Below are 22,107 nucleotides of genomic sequence, written 5' to 3'. Positions count from 1 at the left end.
AGGACCTACACCCTGCAAAATGCCAATGAATGTTGCCAAACTAGTGGACTTCATGTCTTCTGAGGTCCGAACCACGATCATAGCAAAGCTGTATGGAGATCTTGAGTTATTCCTTGCACTTCGAGCATTCCTTAACGGAGAGCTACGAACAGGATTACCGCAGTTTGTGCAACCAAATAGGCCTGACTCGATTATGATTGATGAGGAAAATCATGTGCAATCACTTGACTTAGATGGACACGAGTTTGTGATCGAGGTACCCATTAACGAATTAGGGCAGTATTTTGAAGGCGACGAGTCTAATGCGACCCTACCCATCACTACCAAGGGATTAACTATAAAGGGAATTCTTGATGGTGGTGTGAGAGTTAGCATCGTTACAAAAGATTGTTGGGAATCCATGGGAAAACCCCGCCTCAGTGTTACTAACATTGTGGTAAAGATGGCAAATGGTACCATAGCCAAACCTATGGGGATGCTCAAGGATCTTAAGATCAAAGTTCTAGGACACAAGGTACGACATACGTTCATTGTAATGGATTTCTCTAAACACCTTATGTCATATGAAATGATTTTAGGACGACCATTCATCAGGGAAGCACAAATGGTTCATGATTGGTCTAAAAATCATGTCTATTTGCAATTCCAAGACTCTGTCCTTAGAGTGGATTTTGTGACTGGTAAGGTACACCCCTTAGGGAGTAAAACCATTATTGATCATCGCTCTGACACCACGGTTCACTCGGCCCCACTACAATATTGTTACACTTGTAAGAAGGATACAGACATTGGCCAAGATTCTCCTTACATGGATGTGTTACCGGGTATGACGGAATCAGACAACGTAGACTGGGTACACCTAGCTGCAACCATAGATACCTGGGGAAATAGAGGAACCACTTGGGTCACACCAGAGGGGGAAGAGGTACCACAAATTGCACCTCTGAACATGATAAGTGCCATGCATGCATCTTCTAAGGGCAAGGCAATTGTGGACCAATCTGAGAGTGACACCGATAGCTCAATAGAAGACTTTGACCAACACGACTTGGACACTGACTCCCAGAGTGAAACGGATTCTGAATCTCATGAATTAGAGAGTGGAGCAAGTTCACAGTCAAAACATTCGGAAGGACCGAGCACATCAACCGATGATAGCTCCCCCGAGAGTGAAGAGGACACCAACAAGGACTCCTTTAGTGAGCCAGATCTAAATGCAAATCAAAAGCAGGTCTCAAATAAGAAAAAGAAAAACCTTAAGAGGCGTCGATATCGAGCCAATGTACGTGCTAGGATAAAAAAGAAGAGATCCTCAGTAGAATGGCTCAGTTATATAGGGGCATGTGATGCTCATCGAAAATTGGTAGACAATTGGGGTGAATATCTCCAAAATGTTATGTGGTGTAGACCACGACCCCATGACATAGCCCAATTAGAGATCATAGACAAGCCAAAGTTGAGCCGCACTGCAAGGAGGCGTCAAAACCAAGAGTTAGCTCGACAACACAAGAAAGCAGAAATGGAAGCACAAACCAAAGCACAACCAGAATCCACAGACTTGCATCCTGCACCAGAACATTTCAAATCTTACACCACAGGGGAAGCAAAGGTTGTGTACACAAAAGCCCAAAGAATACCTATCGATGGGAATAATGGAATCTATGATGGTCCGGCAATAGTTAAAGAAATAGAATTAGCTGACCCTGGTGAAGAATCAAAACCTGTTTTTATTGCCCAAGACCTCACAGAAGTTGAAGAGGCGGTCCTCAAAGAGCTTCTCAAGGAATTCAAGGACGTATTTGCTTGGACATACCATGATATGAAAGGTGTTCCACCTTCTATGGTCCAACATACAATCCCTATGATTAGCACTGCGAAGCCCGTACAACAAAGACCCTACCCGATGAATCCTAAGTACGCAAAGATCATTCAAGAAGAACTAGAAAAGCTTATCAAATGTGGGTTCATATATCCTATTGAACACTCTGAATGGGTGTCTCCAATAGTTATCGTGCCAAAAAATAATGGGAAACTCAGGGTGTGCGTGGACCTCAAAAAAGTTAATGCAGCTACTAGAAGAGACCATTACCCCCTACCATATTCCGAACATGTACTTGAAAGAGTTGCAGGCAAGAAAGCTTATAGCTTTCTAGATGGGTACTCAGGCTACAACCAAATCACGATAGCGCTAGAGGACCAAGCTAAAACTGCCTTCATCACAGAATTTGGCGTGTTTGCATTTCGTGTGATGGCTTTTGGCTTAATAAATGCCCCTGCTACATTCCAACGATTAATAAACACTGCTTTTAAAGAATATTTGAGAGAGTTTTGTGAAGCTTTCTTAGACGACCTTTGTGTTTACTCTTCTTGGAAAGAACATCTATCATGTTTGCGGAAGGTGTTTGAAAATTGTAGGTTATATCGTATCTCATTGAACCCATTCAAATGCCAATTTTGGGTCAAGCATGGAATTATTTTAGGGCATATAGTATCCAAGAATGGTATCTCAACCGATGAGATCAAAATTAAAGTGATTCTAGAGTTACCACCACCAACCAATTACAAGGGAGTTCAAAGGTTCATGGGACACGTGGGTTATTATCGACGGTTTATTTTATTTTTCGCTGAGATAGCACATCCTTTGTACAAGCTTCTCATTGAATTTAAATGGACTGAAGAGTGTGACCAGGCCTATGAACAATCGAAGAAAACACTAGCAAGTGCTCCGATTTTAAGGACACCTAACTGGGATGTCATTTTCCATGTGCATATTGATGCATCAAACTTTGCTATTGGGTGTGTTCTCATTCAACCAGGAGAACATAAATTGGACTATCCCATTAGCTTTGCAAGCCGTCAATTGAACGATGCTGAAAGGAACTACACCACTACAGATCGAGAAGGTTTGGCAATGGTTTATGCAGTAAAGAAATTTCGCTACTACCTTCTGGCAAACAAGTTTGTATTTTATGTGGACCATCAAGCGTTGCTGTATCTGGTAAACAAGCCATGCTCCATAGGAAGAATCACACGATGGTTGTTAATTCTTCTAGAGTTTGATTTCACGATTGTAGTGAGACCCGGTAAAAGGCACGTCATGGCTGATCATTTGTCTCGCATACCCAATGGTGAAGCCCCTACAAGAGTTGATGATGAATTACCCGATACTTCCCTATTCATAGTTGAGACTATGCCTGAATGGAGTGAGAACATTGTTAACTTTTTAGTTAATGGTTTTCCACCCAAGGAACTTCGTAAGGATATTGCTCGAAGGCTAGTAAAAGAATGTGAACCCTATTGTTTGATTGCCAGAACTCTGTATAGATTAGGCAAGGATGATATTCTTAGGCGTTGTGCCCGCGAGGATGAATATTTGTATATCTTGCAAGAAGCACATATGGGCATAGCAGGAGGACATTTTTCAGGAGACCTGACTGCTAGAAAGGTGCTGCAATCAGGCTATTGGTGGCCAACTTTATTTAAGGATGCATCACTTTTTGCAAAAGGGTGTGATGAGTGCCAACGTTACAAGACCACACAACGCAAAGACAGAATTCCCTTACATCCTATTAAAGTAACCCAACCATTTGAAAAATGGGGCTTAGACTTTGTAGGTCCAATTAGTCCCGCAGCTCGCAACACTCAATCTCGATATATTCTAGTTGCTACGGACTATGTAACAAAGTGGGCTGAAGCTAAGGCTTCACAAAAAGCTAACGTGAGGACAACAGCTAAGTTTCTTTTTGAGAACATTATCACAAGATTTGGTTGCCCTTTTGAAATTGTTAGTGATAATGGTACCCATTTTATAAATGAGGTAATAAGAGAGCTTACCACGACCTTTATGATATCCCACCATAAGTCTACACCTTATTACCCGCAAGCTAATGGACAAGCCGAGAGCACCAACAAGACTCTAATCTCTATTTTAACCAAGACGGTAGAAGCTCATCGCACTGATTGGGATTTGAAGTTGACATCTGCTCTATGGGCTTATCGTACTGCTTATAAAGTGGCTATTAATTGTACGCCATTCAAAATGGTATACGGCCAAGAAGCGGTTATGCCTTGGGAGTTTGTCATTCCTAGTCTTAGGGTAGCTTCGCAAGAAGGATGGAATGGTAACCCCTTAACCGAGCGTTTGTATATCTTAGAAAAACTAGACGAAGAGAGAAAGTTGGCTGTGCAAAATGCTCTTGTGGAAAAGGATAGGAGAAAGAAGTGGTTTGATCGCCATGTGAAGGACAAGGACATCAAAGTTGGTGATAAAGTCCTTATGTATGGAGTACGTAAAGAGAAGAAAAAGTTGAAATATGCTGGTAAAGGACCATATAGAGTATGTGAAATTACCCCACAAGGTACCCTTCGTGTGGAAACTCTTGATGGAGTTGAAACCATTGGATTCCTCAATGGGAGTAAATTCAAAAGATATTATGATCCTTTAAGCCAAGAAGAACTACGGGCCATTCATCAAAAAAAGGCCGCCAAAGCACAAACCGAGTTAAACAAGATACAAGCTCAAGCTGAGGCTAAGGAGCGACAACAACGTATAAGACAAAAACGAGAGGCTAACCTTGGAGTCACAAATGCATTCCACGTGGAAATCGAAGAGGATGGGTTGGACTCTGACACACCTCTACGATACCCTATTGAGTTAAATAGTGCCTATGGAAAAGTGCTATATAACGCCTTATTGGACACGGGTGCTAAATATAATCTGCTATCCTATGGGGTGTGGTGTCAGTTAGGGAAGCCACCTCTATCTGAGAGTATTATCCAAGTCAAGGGTGTCAACAAGAAAAAAACTACGGTTTTTGGAATCTGGCACACTTCTGTCAGTTATGACAATGGGATTGTAGCTCAAGACTTTTTGGTCATGCCTACTGGAACTATGGAGGGTAATATAAACCTAGGCCTCACGTGGATGATAGCCACCAAATGCACTATTGATAGGGGGACTGGGGGTGTTACAACGCAAAAACCAACTCTTAGCCCTACCAGTCAAGCCATAGTCCCTGAGATATTGCCTAAGGAAATAAAACCCAAGACATTGCATGTCCAGGAGGTTGAACCATACGTCCCCATAGCCCAACTCTCTAGAGCTTCAACTGATGTAGTTGAAAGAAAGCTTGAGACACACAAGAACCATCCTAATATAACACAGAAAACATACAAGTGGGTCCCTAAAGCCTCTGTAGTGAGCATGGTCGATGCAAAAAAATGGAAACCTAGTAAGAACCGTCCCACTCACTCCAAGAAATGTAAAGAAACGCTGCGTTGGATTCCTAAACGACTATTGGAAGCCCAAGGATACTATGAAGGAAATGATCAAATCTGGGTGCCCAAACGTAAAGTGTACTCTTACCTGTCACCTGGCCCATGTAAACCCAATCCTGTGGCTCCAAAACAAATTGAAAATCGCGGAAAGGAAAAAATCATGGAATGTTACACACCCGATCTAGAGCTAGTTTGGGTACCAAAGAAAGAACGATTTGTTCCACCTAGCTCAGGAACAGGGAAATCAAATGAAGCTTCTTTCTCTTCATGTAGTTCCTATACGCAAATAGAAGCTTCGACACAACCTCCACCTACCACTGTACATATCCATACAAGCACGAAAGAGTTTGCACCTCCCGGGGTAAGTTCACCACCTACAACAACGTTGCAAATAAAATCATGGGAGAGTACCTTACCACCCTTGCAACTACATGAAACGCATAGGGCGGTCGAAAACTATTGGTTAAAACCTTCACCCATAACAACTTGGAACAATTGGTTTCAAAAGGTGACGACCTCATTCCAAAAGGTATGATCTACCCAAGGAAGGGGGGAGTGTTTGCTAACATCAATCATTCACTCGCTCCCTCTCAACCTTCCTCCCTGACCTCTCAATTCCAATCTTAGGGAATGTATATATATAGCCTTATACTCACAAAAAACAAAAATAGTAAAGAGCAAGAGCGACTAGCAACGAGAGAGCACCCTATCAGATCTTACATATAAGTCCAAATTCACCGTGTCAATTCAAGCAACACACAAAAACAACTCTTATGTTTTAAAGGCCTAACCAAATCTATCTGTCTTGTCAGAAATGGCTACTTCACCAGAGGCATGCACTTCTATTTTTGATGAAAGGTACCCTTTGTCTTTTCCTCAAGTGTTCTACGTATGCTACCCTATACTTTCTTGCGAATGGGATTTGATAGAGAGCCTTGCATGTGAGAGAAATTTTGAGGAGTTAGAATGGCTGATACGTCTATGGCTAACTAGTGATCCCTACCCAGTAGCGAATGTGTCTCCAATGGCACATGCTTATTCTTTTGCACAAGATGAGTATCCACGCATCGCGAGGTTCTTGATTAGCATGCTTGCACAAGAGGATGATGAAGAGGAACTAATAGAGACCGAGGAAGACTATGGCCTCACGGACAACGATTTTATTTATCTAGATGATGAGGATAGAGGCCTAGCCTTAGGGTGGCCACCCGGTTTATATAATATCCTCTTTCCTTGATTCTAAAAGGGGTGACAGATAGGTAGGTTAGGGGTCTAGATTGTGTTTTGAGTTTGTTTTTTAGGAGTTATAATTTTTCACACTGACATGCCTCCTAGAGGTATAGTGCTTGTTTTTGGATGTGTTAGGTAGGACTTATATGGATCTCCATCCACATGGCTGAGGACATCTGCTTCAACGAAATGAGCCACTCCATACCTCCAAGTGTACTACTTTCCATGATTCATGTTGGTGGATATGTGTAATTGCTAATAATGATTTTTCATTCTTTGTTTGAGTGCAATAGTTATGATTGTTATCTGCCATTATAGATGTATAAATTTGTCTTTGCTTAAGTTGATTGAACTCCAGTTTAATCTTATGGATGAGCCTGGAGATTAGGAGACCGTGACTTTAGGTTAACTCATTTACTTGACCACTAGGCCTAGCTAATAAAATTATCCGAGTATTTGAGACCTTAGGAATGTTTTAGGCAGAGAAAGGCTTGCTCACTCAAACAACAAAAAACACTAGTGCGAATACCAATGAAATGGAAGCAAAAAAAAAAAAACATAAGTGCCACAAATGAAAAATCTTACGCTGGAAGAGAAATCATGGCTTGAATTGGTACTTCACTCACATGTATTGTCTATGGTACTAGAGCCCTAGAGGTTCCCAGTGTGGGCGCTTTTTCTTGAGAAGCAAAAAACCCCGGACATACAAAATAAGCACACACGTCACATGATTGTGACCCAAAGTAAAAAGGTATTAAAAAAATAAATAAATAAATAAAAAATTAAAAGACTTCCATTGAGCTTACAGTTAACATTTCAGGCTTTTGTTTGCAGTTGTGAGAGCGAGTTGGCTAATCAAAGCTGAAAAGCATAATTAGGGAATCTTGCATTTAGATAATCTTCTTAGCTTAGCTAGTACTAGAGTAGTTGTTTTAACCTTAGTCATAGCTAACTAATTGATAGACTCACCCATAAGCTCAAAACTCTTGATTAATTAATTTACTCAAAGTGCAATTTATTTGTCCTTAATGGCAGTCTAACATTTCATAAATCTTGCATTTACTCATTTCCACATGTACTTTACATTCCCCTCATGATTTATGGCAATATAATTCCGCTTGCTAAAACAGTGACTTTGCCTTGCAGATTCAAATCTAGATGTTCTACAACATGGACATACCAAGATTCAACTCAATAGCTTCCGAGGACGGAATCTACATCAGGAAGGGGGGCAATGTTAACCCTCGTGGCTCACGGGCACCCTATCGCCTACGACAGACACTGTAACCGTATTATTTATTTAAGTAGAGTCAGGCACCAGACTTGTCGATCCAATAGGGAAAGGTAGAGTGATCGCCGATGAGAGGCGCACTCTAACACGAACATGCTAGGGTTAGTTGGCTAAGCATGGGCGCCCAAGTGTGAATGGGGTGAGCTCACATAAAAGCCAATTAAACCTAAAATTGAGTCATTCTCTCATTGTGCAATAGAAGCTGCTCTTGCTCCATCTCCACCTTCTCCTTCACCATCTCCTTGTGTGTGTGCGTGAGAGAGAGAGAGAGAGAGAGAGAGAGAGAGAGAGAGAGAGAGAGAGAGAGAGAGAGAGAGAGAGAGAGAGAGAGAGAGAGAGAGAGAGAGAGAGAGAGAGTGAGAGTGTGTGTGCGATCGAGCGTTGCGGCGGCACGATGGCGGCGAGGCGGTTGAGCACGGCGTAGCGGCGTCTCCCTCTTCTTTGCGGCGAGGAATCCTCTACGGCAGGAGCATAAGGCGGTGAGTGACACACCATTGCCCTCTTTGAGATTACTAGTTAAACTAGTTGTGTGCTTGGAGCCGTCTGCGGCTCGTACACGGTGTATCGGCAAGTCCCTTGCTTCGACAGTGCAGCAAGGAGCGCACATTGTGATGGATGTATTTTGGGTAAAATGCATCATTCCAAGTTTCCAAAGGATGGTTCAGTTAGGGCCACATGCAGGTTGCAGCTTGTGCATAGTGATGTTTGTGGGCCCATGCAAACTCCGCCCTTGGGCAATTACCTGTACTTCGTGACTTTCATTGATGATTACTCCAGGCATGCATGGGTATTTCCGCGTAAAGTGAAGTACGAAGTTTTTATGTGCTTCAATTTTTTTTTGGCTATGGCTGAAAATGTCTCGAAATGTACTATAGACACCCTCTGTTCCGATCGAGGGGGGGAGCATATGTCTCATGAATTTAATGCATTTCTGGCTAGTCGTGGGATAAAACACCAGTGTAGTGCCTTTACACCTCAGCAAAATGGTGTTGCTGAGAGGAAAAACAGGTCACTTACAGAAATGGCACGATGTATGGTCAAAAGTCAAGCTTTGCTGCATTATTTTTTTCTTGAGGCCATCATGTGTGCCACTTATGTACTTAATAGGTGTCCTACGAAATCTTTGCAGTCTATTACTCCATATGAAGCATGGCATGATAGAAAGCATTTTATTGAGCACATGCGTGTTTTTGGATGTTTGGCATATGGTTTGGTGCCACAAGTGTAGCGTAGAAAATTGGATGATAAGGCTGTCAAATTTATTTTTGTTGGTTATAGTGCTGAAAGCAAAGGTTACAGGTTGTATCATCCGCAAACAAAACATATTCTGGTTTCACGGGATATAGTGGTTGTGGAAGATTCTATGCAGCCCTTGCTGTCATGTACTAGAGACTATAATGTAAGCTCACAGGACATTTATGACACTTTGTTGCCTCTTTTCAGTGGTGGAAATACAAATGTAAGTTCCAATGAGGCAAATGTACAGCGTATGGGGGTTTTTGAAAATGTTACAGATCAGTCTATTACTGATGCAGATGTACATGATGTACTTGATGAGGAAAGGGCTGAAAATGAGGAAAGGGTTTTCTGAAAATGTTACAGATCAATCTATTACTGGTATGCCAAAATGGCTGGTGCACACTTTGCATGACAGTAAATTGGATGCACCTTTGTCTAGTCGTACTCGTTCAGGCTCTCGCCATGCATCTTATGCATCAGATTGTTATGCTTTGGATGTGTCTAGCTTACATGATGTTGAGGAGCCTCTGTCTTTTGACGAATCACAGAATTCAGAAAATTGGATGGCTACTGTGCAATCAGAATATGATGCACTTATAGAAAATGACACATGGACTTTATGTGATTTGCCTCCTGGCAAAAAGTCCATTGGTACGAAGTGGGTTTACAAGTTGAAACGCAAACCGGATGGTGAGATCAATCGCCATAAGGCTCGACTTGTTGCAAAGGGTTATGCACAGCAAAAAGGAATAGATTATGAAGAGACTTTTGCTCCCACTTGTCGTATGACTACTCTGCATTTTCTATGTGCATTGGCAGCTCATTTTGGTTGGGATGTACATCAATCAGACATTGTTACTGCTTTCTTGAATGGTGACATATTTGAGGAAGCTTATGTAATGCAGCCTCGCCATTTTGTCATAAAAGGATAAGAGGACAAAGTGTGCAAATGTAAGAAGGCTTTGTATGGGTTGAAGCAGTCTCCTCGTGCTTCGTATGAGAAAGATGATACTCATTTGGTTAAACGAGGCTTTCATAATAGTCCAACAAAAATCACATTGCATGTAAAGCGTGAGGGTGATGTACTTCTCATTGTGGTTCTTTATGTTGATGATTTGCTGATCACTGAACCAAATGAGAGACATATTGCTGAATTTAAGGTTGATTTGAATGCTACTTTCAAGATGAAAGATTTGGGGCTGTTGCATCATTACTTGGGTATACAGTTTAAGCAGTGTGATGGTGGTATTGCCTTGTGTCAGAAAAGTTACATAGAGACATTACTATGTAAGTTTGGACTTGAGGATTGCAAACCTATTGCCACTCCCATGGAAACAAGTTTGACGTTCAGTCTACATGATGCTGGGGATCTTGTTGATGTCACTCCTTAGCAAACTGTTGCTGGCTGCCTCATTTATGTATGCAACACGAGGTCGGATATTCAGTTTGCAGTCTCACAGGTCAGTAGATTTATGCATAGCCCAGGGTCTAAGCATTGGCAGTCTATCAAGAGGATTTTCCGCTACCTTAGTAGCACTTTACATCATGGCTTGTTTTATCCCAAGGGGGGATCATTACCACGAGACTTAGATGCTTTTTCGGACTCAGATTGGGCTGGTTGTTTTGACATGTGAGTGTCCACAAGTGGTTTTTGTTTCATGCTTGGAAGTTCATGTATATCATGGTTGAGCAAGAAGCAACCTACTGTGGCCACTTCGAGTTGTGAGGCTGAGTATAGGGCAGTCTTCACAGCTACGTTTGAGTGTGTATGGCTCAGATGCCTTATGGATGATTTCGGTGTTGGACAGGACACGACGAACACTATCTACACTGATAGTCAGAGCGCATTCGCAGTTGCGAGGAACCCAATTTCTCATGCTCGCACAAAGCACATTGAGGTGCATTACCACTATGTCAGGGAGAGGCTCTCAGCAAGAGAGATCAGCTTGGCTTATGTGCCAACACAAGACAACCTTGTAGATCTTTTCACAAAGGCATTGTCTCGTGAGAAGCTTGAAGCTTTCCACAAAGCTTTAGGCTTACTCCCCTTTGTGAACTGATCATGTCCTCAGGGCATGGCACTTCCCTTTACTCATGTGCCAGCTCTCGTTCACCGCATCACTCCACGGGGGATTTGTTACCATATACATGTGGTAGTGATGTGTGTGAATGGCATTTTTTCCCTCTTTAGGAGTTTTTTTCCCTGAGCATTGTATATATGCCCATGACTCTAGGGCTATCTATCTTTGCATTGCACACTAAGTAATACACTCTCTATTGTGTGCATTGAGCTTCTTTCGTCTTCTCCAAGCTGTGTGCATTTCTCTGCAACCCTAATTCCAACACATTCTCACCATAGACTATGAAAGATTTGCTGCTAGCTATTTGCATCACATGAAATATTGTTTCTCTTTATAGAATCACATTCATAAGTTTCAAAAAAAAACTCAAAGTATGTCAATGTTAAAGAGTTACTTTGCACATTATTCAACCGGATCAGACTTACCTTCTAAGAATTTTGATCAACTTGCAAGTCAAAATTCCTTCACTTTGATCTTCTTGTCATGCCATGCTTTCTTCATTGTTGGGCCACTTCTTGCTTCAGCATGGCCCGCTAGCTAATCTCATCTAGGTGCAATAATGTATCTTATCATTGCTTGAGATTTGTGTTGAAGTCCATGCCATGCTCAACTGCTACCCTTAGACTTGGGATTGTAAACTCCTCGGGAGAACTGCTTATGTGCCATAGACCATTCTAAAAGGTGTCATTGCGGTGGTGACTTTGTAAGTAGTTGGATATGTACACATCCCACTAATGTGGCTCCCAGATTGTCTTTATCATTTTGAGACTGCTCTGCGTGTGTCCATTGCAACTATCAATGTCTGAATTGTTGCATTCATGAAAATTATGTATGTACCCTAATTTGACACTATTTCAATGGGCATTCATATCTACAAATGATGTTTTATACTTTTGGATGATGAAAATGTGCACTTTTTGGCATACACTTTCATCTCGTAAATTTCCAGTTTCTATGATGACGATTTCTCATCGTAAAAAGAAACAAATGATTTCTCATCATAGGAAACATCACTTTGTCAAGGACTTTTACAACAATATGAATGTAAAGTCTGTATGTCTGTTTTGAAGGACAAAAGAAAGATAGTTTGCATTGACTACAATAGTTTGTTGCAAATAAGCATTTATGTTGAGAACATTCAGAACGGATAAACATAAACTATGTACATTGCCAATTTAATTCTTAAACAAATTGCTATGAATACGTGGAATGCTATTTGAGCTATCATATAGCATAGCATAAAGACAGTCTTGTGAAAAATCTACAAACTAAAATCAACTTTATTGGTGATTGTACTCCTAGATTGTATTCTTTAAGAGCTATCCATGCCAATTTAATTCTGAAACAAATTGCTATGAATACGTGGAATGCCATTTGAGCTATTATATAGCATAGCATAAAAATAGTATTGTGAAAAATATACAAACTAAAATCAATTTTATTGGTGATGTACTCCTAGATTGTATTCTTTAAGAGCTATCCATTGACATATATCATCAAAGAAATTTTACGTGAAATCATCTCTAATTGTAGGCCACAAATTTTGATAGCAGGTATCTATGGACTCAACTATTTGAGCCACCATTCCATGATTTCACCCCCCAATTAAAGGCATTTCCAAGACCTCCTTGAAATTCTTTTGCCAAAGTTTCTTTTCTATAGAGACCAAATTTTCAAATTTATATGTGCCACCTACTTTGCACATAGGATTTAAGGGTTTGTGATAAAAAAGTATACCCAATATCTACAATACTTCGCAAAATTGAAAGTGCCTTGATTTAATATGAAGAAATAAACAACCATAACATACAACCACTTCAAATCTCAAGTTATAGTTGAACAATAACCATAGGTGAACCATATATGTGAAAAGTTACGTACTAAATGAGTTCTCTAAATGATAACTCATAGTACAATTTCACAAAATCAATCTAGATCACACAAATTTAAAAGTAAGTATTTCCAAAGTTTCCAATCTACATTAGTCTGAAGTTTTGCATCCCACTAATGTGGCTACTTTTGAACTATCTTCGTCATGATCGTCTTTATTTTTTTGAGCTGCTTTTCACATGTCCATTGCACCTATCAGTATAGGAATCCTCTCATTCATCAAAGTGGGTACTCTGATTTGGGACTATTTCAATGGGCATCCTTTAGGATCTACAAATGATGTTTTCATACAAAAATATTATTGTCAATTTTGGAGTACTATTTTCACAGGGGATTCGCTAATATCGGAGATAGCATACCACTTGTGTGCATGCCTTAGGAAAATCCCCCCTATATACGGTCCCCTGCGTGGTAGCCCAGTCCCCTATCTACGTAGATTAAAGCACTAGTATAACTTCCTACATACGATCTCTATAGTAGTATTAACATGACCCCACGCTACCTTATATGCACAAATGATTCAATAGCTTCAAGGAATTTCCAAGAACTCCTTAAAAACATTTTGCCAAAGTTTCTTTTGTATAGAGACCAAATTTTCAAATTATAAGTGCCACCTACTTTGCACATAGGATTTAAGGCTTTGTAATCAAAGAGTATACCCAATATCTTTGGACTCCAATACTTCACAAAATTGAAAGTGATTTGATTTGAAATAAAGAAATAAACAACTATAACATACAACCACTTCAAATCTCAAGTTACAGCTGAACAATAACCATAGATGAGCCATATATGTGAAAAGTTACATACTAAATGAGTTGTCTAAAAGATAACTTTATAGTACAACTAGGATATTTCAGAGGTCTTTTAGAGGGCCTTATTGAGGAGAGAGAAAATGAGGCACGTCCAATGAGCAGCAAGGCAACGTAACGTACAAAATAGAAGAAATAAATCATGAAATACAAAACAAATGATTAAACATGAGGTAGCATCTCGTTTTATCGGGGTTTATGGTATCCATATGTGGACCCGCTGTAAACGAAGTCTGATAGTCGTAAAGGTACTGAAAGACAAGTACAAAAATCTATCATACTCTCATCACCAAAAGCCTTGCTCCATTAAGCAAGCAATCAAAGCTGAAATTCCCTTCATTGCAATCAAGTTCAAGCTTTGTTCTTCCACTCATAAAGATCCATGGATTCTTCTTCTTCTTGCCCTAATAGCTCTAGGGGTTGTTGTATTCTCTCCCGAGCTAGCCTCACCATTAGTCTGCTAAGGAGGCCAAGTAGCACCACATGCTCTATCACCATCTCAAACTCGTCAATATAGATAGTCAATGGCAACAACATACAATCAGCAAAGGTTCTTGGGTTCTTATGCAACCAAGAGGAAAAGATCCTATACAGCAAATCTATTTCCTTCAACATGGAAAGCATGAGTGCTAGTTTTTAAAGTGGAGGTCGGCAAGAAAACTGTTAAGGAGGTTTTTGTTCAGCATGTCTACAGTCACTCTGATGTGATTGCAAATGGCAGAGATGTCTCATTGTTTATCATCCATGATGCAACTGTAAGTGCTTTCTTAGCCTTCCTTTTGTATTCTTCCTTTCAAACCTTGCTGGTCTCTTACTTTCTTTTCTTTTTGAAGACTCAAGTAGAACTATATTAAAAGAGGTAGATCTAGTTCTCTAAAGTATTCCTAAATTATATTAATTTGTTAGACTAAGTTGCCTCTTAATTGTGGTTATTGCAAAATTGCAGATGTCTATCCTTCATCATACAAGGAATGGGAGCCACTAGAGTGTATTGTACCTGTGTCATATCTGTAATCCATGCTGATATTAGTGTTTTGCAGTATGCTGGAATAACTAGCAACAACCTTGCAAATGAGGGAATTTTCTTCTACGAGCACTTCTACTAACTCAACCAGCATTTTCTTTGTTTAAACTCCCTCTCCCTACCAATTGGGGCTGTATTGACTGGAACTAGCCAAGTTTAAATCATGCTAATGTATCTTGGATGAATTCCATTGGGCGTAGCTTCTTCTTTAATTGAATCTATATTCATGACTTCCATTGTAACGTTTCTTTCAATTGAGATCTTTTATTTCAAATGTGACATGATTCCGACCATTTGGTTCTACCTTTATTTCAATAGTAAGTTAAAATTGTTTGTCTATCTCTCTCCCTTTGTGAGAGTATGTATCATTTCTTTACCTTTTGTAAAACATAAGCAGAGTTTGTCTACTCTCTCTCTCTCTCTCTCTCTCTCTCTCTCTCTCTCACACACACACACACACACACATACATACTTCCATGGCACCACATTGACAAGTACAAAGAATTATATTAATGTACATAGTTAGCATTTTGGAGAGTATTTGTAAGTACAGATTCTGAAATACTCAATGGGATAAAATACAAATTTTGGAGATAAGGGATCAAAATTTACTCTAGGTAGAAGTCATGCTCATGCCCTTTAAATCAGGGTGGGGAGAGCGTTCTGCCCGGTGGATTAAGTAATCCCTTATGTGGTGTGTCGTCTATCAACAAAGTGTTTTCTACATCAAATGGGACATGGATTTGAGAAAAAGGTTTGTAATAAAATTGTACTTTTGGTTTTGTAGGGTGGTAGTGGCCATTGACAACACACTACGTTTGGAAATACACAAAATTAAATTGCCAACACTCAATTTCGGCTATGTTACAATGTATGGCTACGAGGGGGTTAAAGTTTCTTAGCTGCATAGAAGACCATATCGTGATGCGAAAACTTGGAAAAACAAATTATAGAAATTCATTGGTGCCCGGCCATGAAATAACTCTATATTCAGCGACATGGAAGTTGTGCGGGTTGAGAGATCCTGCATTTGAATCATATGGCTCTCAAAACATCAACACTGTGTTGATGTCCAGAATAATTAGTCTCTGCAAACATTTTGTAAAACAGATAAGTAGTTTGACAATAGGAAATACTTTCATATTCTTTTACATTGGTATTTACCAAAACAATCGTGTCAATGTCTAGCAAAGGTCCATACTGGGTTTGGGAGATGTGGAGGTTCTCCAGTCTAGTGTTGACATCCTCGAGCTTTTTCTCACCACTCCCTTGTTCTTCTATTGTTTGAGACTCTTGTGTCTCCAGTGTAGAATGGTCCATAGCGGATGAATTAGCTTCTAACATGCTATGCTCTATTTGTGCGTCAGACATCGTTGGTTGTTGATAATTTTCCGGATCTACCGATGGAATTGTGGGAGTGGTATGCTCTACTGGAGGGCTGGGTGGTTCTTCCTCAACCCCTCCCTCTGCATTATCTTCTTCCTGGTTAAACCGTCCAAGCATAGAGGGAGTTTCAATCTTAATTTCTTCCTCCTCCCCTCCATGTGCATGATCTGGCTCCTTTGTGCTCGCACTACCCTTTCCCTCATCCTGCATCTCCTCCTTGGCAAACTCTCCCTCTGCATGATTTCTCTTCTCATCAGTCTATCCCTCCTCTTGCTTCTGTCTCTTCTCAACTCATCTTACAAAATCTTTTGCTGGTGTCCCTCAAGAGTCATTGGTATCTCTACAATATGGTTATCTAAAAGGGTGTCTTCTAAATCCATGTTTTGAGGATGTGAAATAGAAAAAAGATGCTTGATCAGAGTGGCACGGTATCGGTGAAAATACAATAGTGTATACTTTTCCAATGCACTCTACAAAAGAAAAATGCAAACAAAAAGGAACCGAGATATACTTTTATTGAAACAATCACCATGTTATAGTAATGATTTGCAAAATGCCTACAGTTACATGATTGGTTGTAGTGCAAAGAAGCTCTGCAGTATGTACTCAGCATGAAGGAGACACCTCCATCCACACGAGTTGGCATCCATCTGTTTAGGAACTATGACTTCTTTAATTTCTGACTTGTACAGGTTGTAACTTTCGCATAGCTTGCCATATGTGAGCAACGATCTTTTTATGTAGCTGCAAGCAGACAAGTTTGGTATGAAACCAACACAATCAATGTATATGCATACCTTATTCCACATCAATCCAAATTCTAATTCTTAATACTCACGGCCTTAATTTTGGATGTGTTTCTGAAATTGAGTTAGAATCCAAACAACTAACTTGTCAAGCTCAATGCAAACCATGCTCCAGAGGTGGTTGCTCTTTTATGGACAAATTATGGTTGTGACTTGGAGCATCGGATAATGGGCAAGCCACTTCTCGAATGTGCCCTAAGGGGTATGTATTTTTCATTCTAAGAACATAGACATTTGAGGATCCATGTTATTTATTTATGACTGACTTTGTGCAGGTAGCTGGCTCTTGATCAAACTACAAGACAGTTACTAGAAGTTATTCTCTAATCTAAATATTGAATAAAAGTATGTTGAAACTATTCAAAGCAGCTTACTTTAGGCATATATAGACAATTGAATTTGTAATTTGACCATATGGATCTTCCAATATGTTAATATTAGCAGAATCTATTGCAAGTCTCCTTGAACCATCTGATACTGCTATTAATCCTTCCTTCATAGATGATAAAATTTCATTCTTGCTGACATCAATTTCATGTGTAACAGTGTGGTAGCTCTTAATCTCCTCTTCTAAAGCATTTGCTACTTTTTTTTCTCTTTCAGTTTCTTCATCTCCCCTGCACACTAATTTTCCTGCTCAACTCTGGCCCTGGTATTCACATCATGGGTGACCTCCACAATCTTCACCTCTGATTGTGGCCTTGATGGAGGAATAAGAAAACTTTCCTTCATTTTCTTGTCTATACATTCATTGGGTTGAAGCAGCTTATCATATCTCCATCTCACTCTTTTCTAGGTTTAGCTTTCCTTGCCCATAATGGTTACAATGTGTGCATGCATGTGCTGCAACAATAGTTATCATTGAACTATTCAAGAAAAAAATATTTTTTTGCCTCTTGAAGTGCCAACAATGCAACAAGTTTCCACTTCATTGTGCTAAAACATGCCTATTCACATATTGACCTAACTAGCCTCTGAAATGGAAGCTTTCCAGTACAAGAAGCTCAATGCATATTTTAGCCTTCCTAATTTCCTTAAACATTAACTTGATGTGTCTTTGTAGCATCTTCATCCTTGTAGCTTTCAAAACCTTCGTGGGCTTTGCACGTCTCTTCATCTTATTGGCAGACCTTCCCCCTGCTTTAGCAACCAAACTTGGACCTTTGCCTTCCTTCCTAGCAGTCACCTTTGTTCTTGCCATTTCCCTGTAAGACTATAGCCTCTCTCTCTCTCTCTCTCTCTCTCTCTCTCTCTCTCTCTCTCTCTCTCTCTCTCTCTCTCTCTCTCTCTCTCTCTCTCTCTCTCTCTCTCTCTCTCTCTCTCTCTCTCTCTCTCTCTCTCAAGAAGTGGCATTATGGCACGCGGGCGGCTTTTTGAGTCTCTTTAAGTTTTCCCCGCGTGCCATTTGAACAATCATCTCTTTCTAGACTATAGTCTCTAAGTCTCTCTATCTCTCCCTAATTCTCTCTCTCTCTCTCTCTCTCTCTCTCTCTCTCTCTCTCTCTCTCTCTCTCTCTCTCTCTCTCTCTCTCTCTCTCTCTCTCTCATCACATTCATAAGTTTCAAAAAAAAATCTATGTCAATTTTAAATAGTTATTTTGCACATTATTCAATCGGATCAAACTTACCTTCTAAGAATTTTGATCAACTTGCAAGTCAAAATTCCCTAACTTTGATCTTTTTGTCATGCCAATGCTTTCTTTATTGCTAGACCACTTCTTGCTTCAGCGTGGCATGCTAGTCAATCTCATCTAGGTGCCCATTGCACCTATTAGTGTGTAAATCATTTCATTCATTAAACGTGTGTACCCTGATCTGACATGATTTCAATGGACATCAATGATGTTTTCATATGAAAATGATGATAACAAATTTTATTTTGCCTTGTAGTAAAAACACTTTTGCATGATGAAAATATGCACTTTTTGGCATACACTTTCAACTCATGAATTTTCACTTTCTATGATGATGATTTCTTGTCGTAAAAAGAAACAAACGATCTCTCATCATACGCAACGTCAGTTTGTCAAGGACTCTTACAACAATATGAATGTCAAGTCTCTATGTTTGTATTGAATAACAAAAGAAAGATCAAATTACAAGCAAGAATATCGTATAATTATTTTATCATATTGAAATACTTGTATGTGTTTTTAAACAAAAGTGTTTTATGTTAACTAAATACATATGTGTTTCCACAAGCATTGATGCATTCATGCACAAGTAAAAGCTAAAAAGAAACCATAACTTGGCTTTTCCATGGCCTCCAATGTATCGACTCCTTATAAAGTGTTGCAAATGCATATTCACTATATCAATAAAAAAATTAATGATATTGCACCCCATAAGATAGGCTTCATTTGTTTAAATAAGAACGCTTGGAAACATAACATGTTTATTTTAAATTTTATCCATGTATAGTTAGAGCTTTACACACAAAACCAAAGAGAATACTTATAAGGTTTAGTTAACCTGAATTTTTCAGCCCTTTGTGTTGAATTGAAGGTGCAATTTGTCTCTAACTTTGAGAGAAATGTAACTGATGTAGGATAAGTTCACCGAACAAGATAAAAAAAATCACTTATCCCAAATCGTCAAGCATTGATTGCGGTAGTTGGTTGCAAATAAGCATTTATGTTGAGAACATTCCAAATGGATAAACATTAACTACGTACCTTGCCAATTTAATTCTGAAACAAATTGCTATGAATACATGGAATGCTATTTGAGCTATTATATACCATATATAGCATAAAAACAGTCCTATGGAAAAAAAATCTACAAACTACAATCAACTTCATTTCTCGTACCCTGATTAGAGACTATTTCAATGGGCATCCTCAAGGATTTGCAAATGATGTTTTCATACAAAATTATTGTTGTTGATTTTTCAATATTATTTTCTTGGGGGATTCACTAATATCGGAGAGAAGATACCACTTGTGTGCATCCCTTAGGAAAACCCCCCTATATACGGTACCTTACGTGGTAGCCCAGCCCCCTATCTATGGACATTAAAGCGCTAATATAACCCCTACATACGATATCTGTAGTATTAGCACAACCCCATGCTATCTTATATGCACAAATGATTCAATAGATTAAAGGAATTTCCAAGAACTCCTTGAAAACATTTTGCCCAAGTATCTTTTGTATAGAGACCAAATTTTTTATTTTATATGTGCCACCTACTTTGCACATAAAATTTAAGGCTTTGTAATCAAAGAGTATACCCAATATCTTTGGCTCCATTACTTTGCAAAATTGAAAGTGCTTTGATTTAAAACGAAGAAATAAACAACTATAACATACAACCACTTTAAATCTCAAGTTATAGCTGAACAATAACCATAGATGAACCATATATGTGAAAAGTTACATACTAAATGAGTTGTCTAAAAGATAACTGCATAGTATCATTAGGATATTTCAGAGGCCTTTTAGAAGGCCTTATTGAGGAGAGAGAAAAGGAGGCACGTCCAATGAGCAGCAAGGCAACATAACGTAGAAAATAGAAGAAATAAATCAAGAAATGCAAAAAAATGAACAAACGTGAGGTAGCATCATGTTTTAGCAAGGTTTACGGTATCCATAGACCCGCTATAAACAAAGTCTAATAGTTGTAAAGGTACTGAAAGACAGGTACAAAAATCTATCATACTCCCACCACCAAAATCTCTAGCTCCATTAAGCAAGCGTTCAAAATTGAAATTCCCTCCATTGCAAGAAAGTTCAAGCTTTCTTATTCCAGTTAGAAAGAGCCATGGCTTCTTCTTCTTCTTCTTCTTCCCATCCTAATAGCTCTAGGGGTTGTTGTACTCTCTCCCCATCTAGGCTCACCATTAGTCTGCCAACGATTCCAAGTAGCACCATATGCTCTATCACCATCTCAAACTCATCAATATAGATAGGTTCTTGGGTTCTTATGCAACCAAGAAGGACGAAAATATCCTCTACATCAAATCTATTTTGTTCAACATGGAAAGCACGAGTGGCTAGATTTCAAAGTGGAGGTCGGCAAGAAAACGATTAAGGAGGTTTTGGTTCATTATGTCTATTGTCACTCTGACGTGATTGCAAATGCTAGAGATGTCTCATTGTTTATCATCCATGATGCAACTATAAGTGCTTTCTTAGCCCTCCTTTTGTATTCTTCCTTTCATACCTTGTTGGTCTCTTACTTTCTTTTCTTTTTGAAGAGGTAGAACTATATTAAAAGAGGTAGATCTAGTTCTCTAAAGTATTCCTAAATTATATTTAGTTGTTAGACTAAGTGGCCGCTTACTTTTAGTTATTGAGATTGCACATGTCTATCCTTCATCATAGAAGGAATAGGAGCTAGTGGAGTGTATTGTAGGTCTCATATCTGTAATCCAAGTTGACATTGGTGCTTTACAGTATGTTGGAAGAACTAGCAAGAGCCTTGCAGATGAGGGCATTTTATTCTACAAGCACTTCTACCTGCTCAACTAGAGAAATCAAAAAGGTACTTTGGTTAAACTCCCTCACACTACAAATTCGGGCTGTCTTGACTGGCCAGTCTCGGACACCACTGTGTGTGCGAAGCAAGCTGTTTAGGAATTTGCAGAGGTCCATACAAAATTATGTACCCACCAAATTGGTGAAGATGGCTAATTTTTATCCTATAAGTTTATTTTTGGAACTATATCACACCTACCATATACATGTTGCAAAGACAATGCTACTATGTAAATCTCTAGATACTTGCTTCTATGACAAGGTTCTTGAGATAGAGGGTGGTATGTTAAAGAGGTGGGCAGCATACGTTGTGAGGTTGCAGCAGACAATTTGGCGGCGAAGTACATGATTGGCACACAATCACTTCTCATCTCCTTCTGGTACAAGGGCTCTCAAATTGTTGCAAGCTGATCTCAGTTTGTGCCTATTGATCAAGAGTCGGCAAGCCTAGAGAACAATGATGTCATAGATGTGGAGGTATTGGCCAAAGAGCTCAACCTTGTGACAATGGTCACAATAAGGGAGAAATACAACCTTATGCAACTCCGGCATGACATAGTGGACAATGAGCCCTCATAGCTCTATTTCTTAC

This window comes from Adiantum capillus-veneris, chromosome 7 (assembly GCF_014529385.1).
Source record: "Adiantum capillus-veneris isolate H3 chromosome 7, ASM1452938v2, whole genome shotgun sequence".
Classification (NCBI taxonomy): Eukaryota; Viridiplantae; Streptophyta; class Polypodiopsida; order Polypodiales; family Pteridaceae; genus Adiantum; species Adiantum capillus-veneris.
The sequence above is the reverse complement of the archived record's forward strand: the minus strand, read 5'-3'. Positions refer to the sequence as shown.